Here is a 12,745-nt window from a genome sequence, read left to right as displayed (position 1 = left end):
GTTGAATACTTACTGCTTTTGCAGAGGACCAGGATTCAGTCCCTAGCACCCAAAACAGGGCCACTCACTCCATCTGTCACTCCAGTTCCAGGGTATCTGTTGCCCTCCTCTGGCCAATAAGGATACCGCACACCAACTCACACAGGCGTGCACACAAAATAACATAACTAAATCTTATTTGCGGTCTGATTTGTGCAGCATTCAGGCCACCTCAAGGGATTCTGGGAAATTATAAAGACAAGCCCCTTGTGATTTGTCATTAAGTTTGGGGGGGGGTGCTACGCTGGCTTCCTAACCTTGGGGAACCATGTAGCAGAGGTTGTTTCTAGGTGTGATGGTGGATCTATGATGAACTCAAAGGTTTTCCATCTACCTGTTGTATCAACAGGTTCTAACCACAATGTTTGTGAGTAAGTTAAAAAAGTTAAAGATGACAGGCAACATTAATAACCCAGCAGGGAAAGGCACCTTCAAATGACTCCACTATCAACTTGCAATTTTAAACAATATTCTTAATTTTCTTCGCACACACCGGAATGGAAGCGTACACCCTGGTTACAGACTTACTCTCCACAGATGCAAAAGAGAGGCTCCCGGTCTGCAGCTGTCTGTATGCTTTCTCCTGCGGTACAGTTGTGCTCGGCCTTCAACATGGGAAGCTTGGCTATGGGCAACACAGGTCAAAGCCATACTTCAAATGAAGTTTCTTGTGGTTCTCGAGAACTGACAAATGGACCTATGACAAGTGGGACAAAATACATTCTGGAAAAATACTCCTGTCATTCACTTATTTTCCATCTCATTCTGTGGTGGGTTCTGGGTGTTTTCCTTGCAGGACTGCAAGACACCCTCGTTCTTTAGTGTTTAAAAATTTTAAGACCTTAAGTTTATACCTATGTAAATATTCAAAAGGACAGCTCCTGTTGTCAAATGAGTTTAAAGAATGTCTCAAACATTCCAATGCCAGAAGGAATAGCTGACTGTTGCCTGCGTGGATATATATGTATTAGGTGTGTGGAAGAGAGCTACAAAGAAATACACAGAAATGAAAATATTTGTTAAGGTGGTGAGATTATGAATGATGTTTTTCCAATGTTTTTATTTAATGTCATATTGTTTTTACAATAAAACTTTAAATGCTACTATCATCTGGAAATGTTATTATGTTATTAGAATGTAAGTTTTAACAATCAGGGTGTGTAACTGGATTGGGTGGTACAGACTTTGTTTATTTTGTTTTTTTTAAAACAGAGTCTCTTTCTCAGTTACTGTTCTGTTGTTGTGAAGAGACACCATGACCACAGTGACCCTTTAAAAAAAAACAAAACATTTAGTTAGGAGCTTGCTTATGGTCCCACAGGGTTTTGTCCGTCACCGTCGTGGTGGGAAGCAGACAGGCATGGCTCTGGGCCAGTAGCTGAGAGCCTCAGATACACCTCCTCCCACAAGGCCACACCTCCTAATCCTACGGAGCAGTTTATCAACTGGGGACTAAACATGAAAATATATGAGCCTGTGTGGATCATTCTCATTCAAACTACACCAGTCTCTCTACATAGACGGCTATCATGGAGTTTACTCTGCAGACCTGGCTGGCCTGGGACTCGCAGAGATCTGCCTGCCTCCGCCTGCCTGGTGAATGCTGGGACTAAAGGTATGGAACGTCAAACCTGGGCTGGTACAGACAAATCCAAGCACTCCAGAGGCTGGCAGATCTGGGCTCCAAGTCCCGCCTGGTCTACATAGAGAGGTCAGCCAGGGCTACATGGTGGGACCTTGTCTCAAACAAACAAAAAGCAAGGGCAATCAGGCTCTCAAGTATAATGAGGAGTACCCAGAACTTTCCTCCCCAATAGCAAAACACTGTTTTCTTTCCTCCTTCTTTTTTTCCCCCAGTGCTGGAGACCATAGCAGGGCTTCACGCCTTGGCAAGGCAAGTTTTCTCCCACTGAGTTATATCCTACACGGGAAAACATGTTAGGATCTTGTGGAGGAGGCACCAGGAGCTGTAAAGTACGGTCCTATGGTCTCAGCACTGGGTGTTTGGGGGCAGAAGGACTAGATGCTCGCTCAAGGTCATTCCTCACTAAAGTAGTGTCTCGGAGGCCAGGGGAAGCTAGGTGAGGCTGTCTCTAAATAAATAAATAAATAAATAAATAAATAAATAAATAAATAAATAAGATGGAAATGAAACGTGGAGATCGTTTTAAAATGGGCTGGAGAGATGGTTCACGGTAAAGCCGAGGGGAGTGACTGCTTGTGCAGAGGGGCCATTTGGCTCTCACTGCCCACTTCGGGCAACTCACAACTGCCTGTAACTCCAGTTCCAGTGGCTCTGGTGCCTTTTTCTGGCCTCTACAAGCACCCACAGATGTACACACACAAACATATATAAATATATAAAAAATATAACATATATAAACATATATAAAAAATATAAACAGTGTTGGGGGTTGGTCTGACGCCTGTCACTGCTCCTCAAGATCTGGTTACTCCCATCCTTGTTTTGTAAACCTGCCTAAGACATCCCCGATTGGTTGATTAAACAGCCTATCCCTGGGCAGAATGGAGTAGGCATAGCTAAGGTTCCTGGCTTGGAGAGGACAGGAGAATCACCGGGGACAGACAGAGGAGGAAGGAAGACGCCAGGATGGGTTAGCCTGGAGAAGAAAACACGTGGGGCTGGGAGGAAGGACTCCAATAATGGCATGGAAAGGCCCAGATGAAGAATAAAAGCAAGCATTTATAAGATTATGGATGGAAGACTGGATGTTTAAGGAGGATGACCCTGGATGGGGGCTGGGAGCTGGATGATGAGGTGATTCAGACAGCGTAGGTAGGGATATCTGTCTGACCCAATTATTAATCTAACACTCGTCTGCGTCTTATTATTTGTGATGGCGGGTTAGATAACACCACCATGAAAATCACAGGGCAAATAAAAATAAACATAAATATATAGCTCGACACTCTTCAAAAATTGACTACAACAAAATAGATAAACTATGCTGCTGCCCCTAGGACCATTTGTCATACTTGTTCTGTGTGGGACAAGTAGCCTGGGTTGTCCTTGGACGTGGCTGTCATTCTGCCTTTCCACTGCTGGGCTCCCAGGCGGGAAACGGAAGTACATGTTTCTCTCAAAGGCCGGTTCAGGCAGTTTGCTTCCCGATAGGAACAGAGGAACTCCCAGGATCAAAGGTTCTGTTTCTCCCTGGAACAGCTAGAGTATTCTCCGGTCTCCAGGTCTCCCCTCAGGAGGTGGAAATGAGTTTTCCGGTATCAGACGGCAGTGGAGTTCCAAAAGCCTGTGATGAGACCAGAGTGTTACAGCTCTTCAGTTAAGCCACTGTCTTAACGATAGGGATTCCTGTGAAAGCCCATACCTGGTTGACACACAGCCTAAATACAAGACACAGGCCAGGCAGACTGAAAGGCGGGTCCCGTGAGACACAGGCCTGGCGGGTGCTCACCAGCAGATAGCACCAAATTCTGGGCAGTGGGGCAGGCTCCAGCGGTGATGCCAAGCCTCAGGAGTTCAGCAGCGAATTTTCAGGGAGGAGGAGAGCCCTTCATTCCCTAAATAAATGACGAGTCTCAGGCGATCATGGTGGAGGAGTGGAGTGAGAGAGGCATTTACTTCGTGAATCAGGGACATTATAAACCTTGGACAGTGGGAGGGGCTTCCAGGGGCTAGAGATGATAGGGATACTTAATCTACATGTAACAAAACAGCCCTATCATAAGAGGGGAAAGCAATACTTAATTATCGTATAGGTGGGGGAAGAACTCCAGATGTGGTCAAAGGTCACTAACACCTTATTAACATGGGGTGGGTGTTTCCAGGAACCCCCAGATTCACAGATGGGTTTCTTTTCAGAAAAGTGTTTGGCCTGTGTTTTTTCTGAGGGCTATGTGACTCTCCTCAGAGGGTCTGGGTTCCCCCAGGTCAGGCAGAGAGGGAATCCAGCTGAGAAAGGAAAGTTGTCATCTTGTACAGAGCTCAGAGGGTATCCGAAAAGGCCAGACTTCCACCTTAATAGCAGAGTTCCACACAAACTATATTAAAAGCTATATTAAAAATTATATTTAAAAAAGAAAAGTATACACACAAACTTTACCATAAGTAGATAAAAATCTACTTAAACCTTAGAGTGAAAGCCAGTTATACTTTCCTTTTTCTTTCATTTTTTTTTATTTAAAAAAAAATGTTATGTGCGTTGGTGCTTTTTCTGTGTGCATTCCTATGTGATGGTGTCAGCACCCACATGGCATCTCACGACTGTCTGTAACTCCAGTTCCAGGGCTTCTGACACCCTCACACAGACAGACATGCACAGACAGGCAAAATACCCATGAACATAAAATAAAAATAAATTATATGAAAAAGAAGAAGAAGAAGCTGTTTATATTGTGGCCTAAAAGCCACGTGTAATCGCTGGTATCATCAGCTATCCCATAATACTAAATCAAGAGGTGTGAAACCTCCCACGACCCACAAAAACATGTTAACTCCAGCTCTCCGTTTTTGCAGGGATTTCTTCAAAGGCCCTTCTCTGCCCCAGGTTACCCTGTTCCTCTCCTAGCTGCACACTCTGTCTGTCTCTGTGCGTATCTCTGTTTCTCTCCCTTCCCCCCTTTCACTCTTCCTCGCTTTCTCTCCCTCCCCTCTGTCTCTTTCCCTTCCTCTCTCTGTCTCTCTCCCCTCCCTCTCTGTCTGTCAGCACCCCATCTTATTCTCACTCATAATGAAATGCCCCTCTAGGTTTTAAACAAAAGCCTCTCTTGCTTTTCAGGGCCCTGTTCTATCACTTTTAATAGGTTGTATTTCTCATTTCCTTAAAAAAAATTTTTTTTCAGGTCTATGGGTTGTTTTTTTTTTTTTTTTTTTTTTTTTTTTGCCTGCGTGTGTACCACCTGCTTGCAGTGCCCATTGCAGCCAGAAGAGGGCATTAGATCCCCTGGAATGGGCTTACAGGGGTTTGTGACTCAACTCACAAAGCGAACCAATCCAGGTCTCCTGGAAAAGCTGCCAGGAGCTGAGCACTGCAGAGCACACCTTCATTTCCAGCACTCTAGAGGCAGAGGCAGGAGGATCTCCATGAGTTAGAGGACATCCTTGCCCGGGACAGCCATGGCTACAAAGAGATACCTTGTCTCAAACAACGAAACAAAACAAAAAAGAAAAGCAGTTAATGCGCTTAGGGCTACGACCTGGACAGCAGAGTGAGGCCTTGCAGAGCCTTGGGACTCTGCTCTTTCCAGGTAGTCATTGACTGCGCACTGTCGAGAGGTTTGGATTCAGGACCTGGTTGAGCGAAGGAATTCTTTCCAGAGTTAACGCACTTATGCTCACTAACAGTGCTCCCTGGGAATCAGAGCCTGGCCATACCGCAGCCCGTCAGGAACAGAGCTTCCCTTTGCTGGTCGCGCTGTGATCGCAGGGTAATTGCCGTTTCTATTTTCTGGCTACTGGGAACAAAGCAGCAGTGAACATGGATGGGCAGCCATCTCTGCTGAAGCCCTGTACCTCTTCTTCCGAATGCTCTTCCACTTGACTTCAGGCAAGGCCCTCTGTCCTAATAAACCTCATGCTCGAAGGGTAATTCACGATTTATACGCCTCCTTTCTTTCATGAACCAGTTGTGCGTCTCTCTCTTTTCTTTCCAGACAGGGTTTCTCTGTGTAGCCCTGGCTGTCCTGAAACTCACAGAGATCTACCTACCTCTGCCTTCCCAGTTATGGGATTAAAGTGCTACCACTCGCGGCTGCTTTCTTTTTTCTTATAGGAAACCGCTAGAAGCAACTCTACCCGGCAGTTCTGTCCTTGCTGGAGGCCAGTATTGCCAGAAGCGTTTGACAAACACTGATTTGGATTCTGAGTTATTTTCTTTCTTTTTTTTTTTTTTTTTTTTTTTTGCTTGCTTTCTTCTTCTTTCTTAATAGTCTCTTCTTAATTATAGGGATGTGTGTGTGTGTGTGTGTGTGTGTGTGTGTGTGTGTGTGTGCAGCACCTGGGGATGCCAGAAAAGGGCATGGCATCCCTGGAGCTGGAGTTGCACTTGTGAGCTGCCCAACATGGGTGCTGGAAACTGAATTAAGGTCCTCTTCAAAGAGCAGTACATATTTTTGTTGTTGCTGTTGGGTTTTTTTTTTTTGGGGGGGGCATGTTTTTTTGTTTTTGAGACACAGTTTCTCTGTGTTGCCCCGGCTGTCCTGGACTCAACTCCTAAACCAGGCTGGCCTGGAACTCACAGAGATCCACCTGCCTCTGCCTCCCTGAGTGCTGGGATCAGGGGTGTGCACCACTGCACCCGGCTCGGTACACATTCTTAATTGCCGAGCCATAGTTCCATTCCCCTATTTACTATTTTCTTTCTCTTCTAGTTTTTTTTTTTTTTCATTTTTACTTTGTGTGTCTGTGTGTTTGTGTGTACAAATTCCACACCTGTGGAAGTTTGGAAACAACAGTTGGCTTTTTCTTCCCGCCATGTAAATGTTGGGATCGAAACTGGCTCCTCAGGTTTGGCGACAAGCAGCTCTGCCCCCTGGACCATGGAGGATGCCCCCTTTGCTGCCTTTCTTAGCGAAGCTCCCTGGAAGCTGCGGGGGGGGGGGGTTGTCCAGCAGTTCAGTCCAGACACTGGGAGGCAAAGGGACACAGACATTTCAGGACTGCCACAACTGAACTGACCAGGATTAAACCCTGGCAAGAGGCCCTGGCAGCGACCCTTCCCCTGAGCCTGCATTTGCTGTCTGGGAGCTCCTCTTGCTCCCTTCTCTTAAGCTCCCAACTGTGAACCTACACATTATAGTTGTCAGTTAGAAAAACACACCCTCCCCACTGTTCATGAAATTCAGTCCTCGGGTTCCTGGAAGCCTTGGGGCTGGGGTAGCTTTGATGCTCTTGGTTTTCCAGGACCCCAGCCACTGAGCTACTGCTCACCTGGAGCGAGAAAGGACCCCCTCACGCCGCTTTCTTTTATCAGAAGAGCGAACTAAGTCAAATCTCTTTCAAATTCTCCTATCACTCGGGAATCCGGCATTCTCTTAAGAGTTCTTAGTCTCATCGATAAGAAAAGAGTTTAAAGGTGGCCTCGGGAGGGCGCTCAAGGGCGACTTTCTCAGTGTTTGAGAGAAAAAGAAAAGTGGCAGGAAGAGGGAAAGACAAAGTCATGCCTTCAATAATCTACATCTATCTATCTATCTATCTATCTATCTATCATCTATCAATGTGTATGTATGTATATGCATGTGTGAATATGTGTGTATATGTGTGTGTGCATGTCTGAGTGCCATGACACTTGTGTAGAGGTCAGAGTCCAATTACAGAGTCAGTTTTTTCTTTCCACTATGTGGAAGTTTGAGGACAATTCTATTAAGGTTTATGAGAAAAAAAGAAAAAAGAAAAAAACAACAACAAAAAAACAGGGCAGGCAAGCTGTAATCTTGACAGCTGTCAGTAGGAGGAAGACGGAAAAGCTGTGCCATTCGTAAGAAAAAAAGACAAGAGGTGTGTTGCATCAGAAAGAGTAAGGAAGTCCAGGCTTTGGACAGTATCTAGAATAAGAAAAGAAAAATATTAAAAGTGAAGAGAAAGACAAGAAATCCTGAAATGCAGGACAATCGGGGGCTCTGCAAGCAACCGCCCAGGGTATGTTTTCTGGGCGGGGATAATTATTCCTCCCCTCTCCTTAGCATGTCCTCTGGTGAGCCAGCCTTCCTGAGGGGTGGTCTCCTGGCTAGGACTGACAAGCCCAACTGTATTAACTCCTAAGGAAGCAGAACAGAGAGAACAGGTAATGTCCTATTTTTCAGGAGCAGATCAGAATGTCAGAAATCTACTCAAGACCAGAGGCGGATTCTATTCTTTTGACCAGAAGGAAGTAGCTTTTTGTTAATGGTCCCCAACAGACCCCTGATACCCATCCTCGATGGCCTCCAAGTTCACTGTACCAGGAGTGAAATTAGAAGATAAACATAACCTGTAACCAGCATTTCGCTATTTTGTGGATTCTTCTTTCTTCCACCCTTTCAACCACCTAACACTAGGTAGGAGAGGAAAAGGATAGAGAGGAAAGGGGGGTGACACTATCACCAGACTACTTCCTGCTGATTGGGGCCATCGAGCTCCTTGGGGCAAATTCGATCTTTGCCATCAGGATATCTAATTACTCCTCCTCCTCCTCCTTCTCCTCCTCGTTCTTCTTCTTTCTTCTCTGTGCACGACTACTTAACACACTGCAACCAACAACAACCAATAACCTACTATGCTTCTTGGGGTCCTAGGATTCATATACACTCTGAAAAGTTCCCAGAATTCCAAATATCACACAGTCACAGAAACTATCTGCAGTTGGCAAAACCATGCCTCTGCTAGAGCACGAGGCAAATCATATTCAGCTGCTTCAAAGCAGCTTCATATCCCCACTCCTGGGATTTAAATAACCCTATGTTTTTGTAAGATCTGTTTTTTACAATTCCAAAATTCTCATGACGATAACCCATTTCCACCCTGGACTTCTGATCCTTCTGCCTCTTCCTCCCAAGTGCGGAAATGACAGGTGTTTGCCACCACACTTGGTTTGTGTGGTTCTAGGGTGGCTCAGTTAGGGGTTCTATAATAAACACTGTGACTGTCTTAGGGTTTCTATTGCTGTGAAGAGACACCATAACTATAAAAACTGGTTTTAAAAATTGTTTTGTTGTTTTGTTTTGTTTTGTTTTTCTACAGGGGTTCTCTGTGTAACCCCTGGTTGTCCTGGAACTCACACTGTTGACCAGGCTGGCCTCAAACTCACAGAGATCCGCCTGCCTCTGTCTCCCAAGTGCTGGGATTAAAGGCGTGTGCCACCATTGCCTGACAATCATGGCAACTTTTATAATAAAGGAAAACAGTTAATTGGGGCTGCTTAGTCCATTACTCTCTGGTTTTGTGTGTCAACTTTGACACAAGCTAGAGTCATCAGAGAGGAAGGAGCCTCGGTTGAGGAAATGCCTCCATGAGATCCAGCTATAAGACATTTCCTCAATTATTGATTGATGGGGAAAGACCCAGCACATTGTGGGTGGGTTCACCCCTGGCTGGTTCCTGGGTTCTCTAAGAAAGCAGGCTGAGCAGGCCATGAGAAGCAAGCCAGTAAGCAGCACCCCTCCATGGCCTCTGCACCAGCTCCTGCCTCTAAATTCTAGATTCCTACCCTCTTTGAGTTTCTGTCCTGACTTCCTTCAATAATGGAAAGCAATATGGAAGTGCAAACCAAATAAGCTCTTTTCTTCCCAACTTGCTTTTTGGTCATGGTGTTTCATTGCAGCAACAAAAACCCTGATAGTCATGGTGGGAAGCATGGCAGCATGCAGGCAGGCTTGGTGCTAGAGAGGTAGCTGAGAGTTCTACGTCTGGATCAAGCAAGCAGCAGAAGAGAATGACAGTTGATTTGGCTTGAGCATCTGAAACCTCAAAGCCCACCCGAATAACTTCCTGCAACAGAGCACCCCTGCTCCAACAAGGCCACACCTCCTAATAGTGCCGTTCCTTGTGAACCTCTGGGGGCCATTTTCATTCAAACCACCGTATTGACCGACAGCAATTTGAGGAGGAAAGGTTCATTTGGGCTGGCTGTTCACTTGAAGTGGTTATTGGCTGGATGGGGGTTTCCTGTCCACCCTCCCACCCCCACAGTTCTAAGAAGAGGTTTATTTAGAAGAGTCAAAAACTAGAGCTCCTGTTGACACCCCTGGCCACACGAGCAAGGGCAGGTTTAGCTTCTGGCTAAGGACAAAAATGGAAGAGCCTCTTTCAGGGCTCCTGTCCCCAGATCTGTCTAACCAATTCTACCTCTTGTCTTCACATGGACAAGAGATAGAATGGACACACACACACAATACAGTTCTTACTTCAAAGGGGGGGAAAGACAGCTTATTCTGGATCTAATAATGAGTGGTCTTGGCTTGAGAAACATGGGTTTGGGCTACTCCAGATTTCTGTATTCCAACTGACAGCATTTTTTTGAGGTTTTTATAGTAATAGAACAAATTCAGTTGGTGGGTGCTTAGGCAGGGTTATAAGCAATGGAATCTCTGCCACAGGCCTTTGTTTTGGGTAAAATCTGAGGTGTACTAGGGTAATAGCGTTCCAGAAGGTTTCCTGGAGAACCAGAAAGATACTCTGTCAGACACAGACTTTGGGCAATCAGTGTGGCTACTAAAAGGGCTTAAAGGCGGCCTAGGAAAGTTTTGGCTCTGCAATCATAAATTCTGATTGTCCACAACTGGTGCAATGGACACACAGCTCCACACCACACTGGCCTACAGCTGTCTGAGGAATTCTTTCCAGAGACAAAACTAGGATTTGGTAAGGCGGTATCCCACTCTCGGCAAGGAGATTTTCATTTAATAATCCGCATCTTCTGGGAAAAGCCCTGTCCTTTCGTGCAGTGTGCCCACGTTTAAACTCATTTTCTTGTTTTGTTTTTCGAAGACAGGGCCTTCTCTGTGTAGGACAGCCCTGGCTGTCCTTGCTCTGTAGAGCAGGCTGGCTGGAACTCACAGAGATCCTCCTGCCTCTGCCTCCTGAGTGCTTGGGGTTAAAGTTATGCACCATCATCACACATCGGGTAGTTTTGAGAATTGTTTGAGTTTTTTGGGAGGGAGTACTCAATTTTGTGGGTCATTTTGAACCTAAGCACAATTTTTAAAATTTTATATGGGAGCTGGACAGATGGCTCAGCAATTGAGAGCATGGCCATTCTTTCGGAGGACCTGGGATTCGGTTTCAAGTACCCACATAGCAACTTACAACTGTCTGTAATTCTAGTTCCAAGGGATCTGAGTGCCCTCTTCAGGCCTTCTGGGGTCACTACACTCTAGTGTTGCACATATGTGTATTCATATATACATGTATATACATACATATATATTCAGGCAAACAATCACATAAAATTTTTTTGTATGTGTGGGTATACATATGTGTGGGAATGTATTTGGCAGCACATGAGCATAGGGAAGAGAAGAGGATGCCAAGCATCCTTTTCCATTGCTCTCTGCCTCGTTCCCTTGGTATAGAGTCTCTTCACAGAATCTCTAGTTGCCAGGTTTTTGGCTAGACTTGAGGTAGGCAAGCATCGGGAATAATTTAGCAATCTGAACTCCACTTGCTTTGAGCTATACACACACACCTCTTATAACCACCATCTTTGTTTGAAATATCTATAAATATGGGCTGAGCAGTAAAGTAAGCTTTCCTTTCTCAGCATCAAGGGCAGGTCATGTCCTGAGACACAAGGACCACTTTCTCTCCCAAACTTAATTTCCTAAATCATCCCATTTCCCCGTCTTCCCATTCCATCTCACAATCAGCCACCCTTGGATAGAGCTTTTTTTTTTTTTTTTGTTCTTAGCTGGTTAATCTGTAATACACTGTCCATGTGAGATGCAGTGAGGTACCTTACAGCTTTTCCTGGGTACTTAAGGCCATCAACTCACCACCTTTGTTTCTATCTCAGAAGAAACTAGGAAACAGATAGAGGGGGGAAAAAATCTAGTTTGGCCAGACTGAGAAAAGGTCTTAGATTCTCTCTACTTTCCTGTGGCAGTGTTACAGTCTTACAGAGAGGATGAAAACAAAATCCAGAATAAGAAATATGTGATGACTTATTTCAGAGCTATGCGACCCTCTTCCTGAAGGCAAGTGCCTCTCGCCTTGGTGCCAGAACTTCAGCCTTTCCCTCCTGGAGTTCTGTTGGAAGTTTCCACTCTTTAAAGGCTGTTGTTTTGGTCTCCCTGTTTGGCATCTAGTAGGGATTACTTGAAAACAAGCACCACAACATTGTGACAGACTATTAGACAGGGACACTAAGAGCACAGTGAGAGGCTACTGGACAAAGGGCTGCCTCTTCTGGGCATGAGGAAGGACCATTATGATGGTTGGTCTTGATGGCCAACTTGAATTTAGATTCACCCAGCAAACGCACCTTTGGGGCTGTCTATCACAGTGAAGTGAGACAGGAGGTCTGCCCTCAGTATGTCACCTCCTAACAGGTGGCCCAGCAGCCAAGGGGAGGAGTTGCTGTCATTTGTTCCTAAAGCCTTTCAGATTCAGAGACAAAGCACTTAAGACTCTGGCCTAGGGCAGCCAGAGGGTTCCCTTTGTTGCAGGTCTGACCTGAAGCCATGCAGTGTGACCACAGCACCCCCGAGGCAGGCACAAGGCTGCTCTAGGTCAAACCTTCCCAAACTTGAGGAGTATACATTGCCCAAAGAAGTATTCATTACCAGCTCTTCAGATAATAAATATGGAAATGTTTTTTCCTCCAGAGGTCAACGTTTTGCCAAGGGGGAGAAGTGGCCTGAGTTGTGGACAGAGACATTCTAACTCAAATTCCAGGCAACCTAATGCCCTCTCGGACCTCCATGGGCACCAGGCATGCGTGTGGTGCACAGACATGCAGGGAAAACATACATAAAAATAACACAAATCTAACAAAACAAAAACTGGTAAGTTACTTTAACAGATTTATTTAGGCTTTCTTATGTTGTTTTTCAAGTTCTTCCTTTGTGACACTGCACACATGCAAAGGTCAAGACCAAACTGCAGAAGTCAGTCCTCTGGTGGGCTCTGGGGATCAAACTCAGGTCCTCAGGTTTGCCAGTGCCTTTCACTTGTTGAACCATCTCCCCAGCACCCAGGTTGTTGTTTCACAAGGGTCAAAGCAGGCAAATCCTCTACCACTGAAATAAATCTTCA

At 45.4% G+C, this 12,745-nt stretch overlaps 1 long non-coding RNA gene across 1 annotated transcript; it reads right to left on the bottom strand.

The window, feature by feature from the left end:
- Positions 1-1,054: 1,054 nt before the first annotated feature.
- LOC129667160 (uncharacterized) lies at positions 1,055-3,618 on the bottom strand. Its single transcript, XR_008718706.1, has 3 exons — positions 3,387-3,618; positions 3,037-3,308; positions 1,055-1,309 (listed from the first exon to the last, which is right to left on the bottom strand). It is a non-coding gene; the product is annotated as an uncharacterized LOC129667160 (long non-coding RNA).
- Positions 3,619-12,745: the final 9,127 nt, after the last annotated feature.

This window comes from Psammomys obesus, unplaced genomic scaffold (genome assembly GCF_907164565.1).
Source record: "Psammomys obesus unplaced genomic scaffold, mPsaObe1.curated_primary_1811, whole genome shotgun sequence".
In the NCBI taxonomy this organism is placed as follows: Eukaryota; Metazoa; Chordata; class Mammalia; order Rodentia; family Muridae; genus Psammomys; species Psammomys obesus.
The sequence above is the reverse complement of the archived record's forward strand: the minus strand, read 5'-3'. Positions and strand labels throughout refer to the sequence as shown.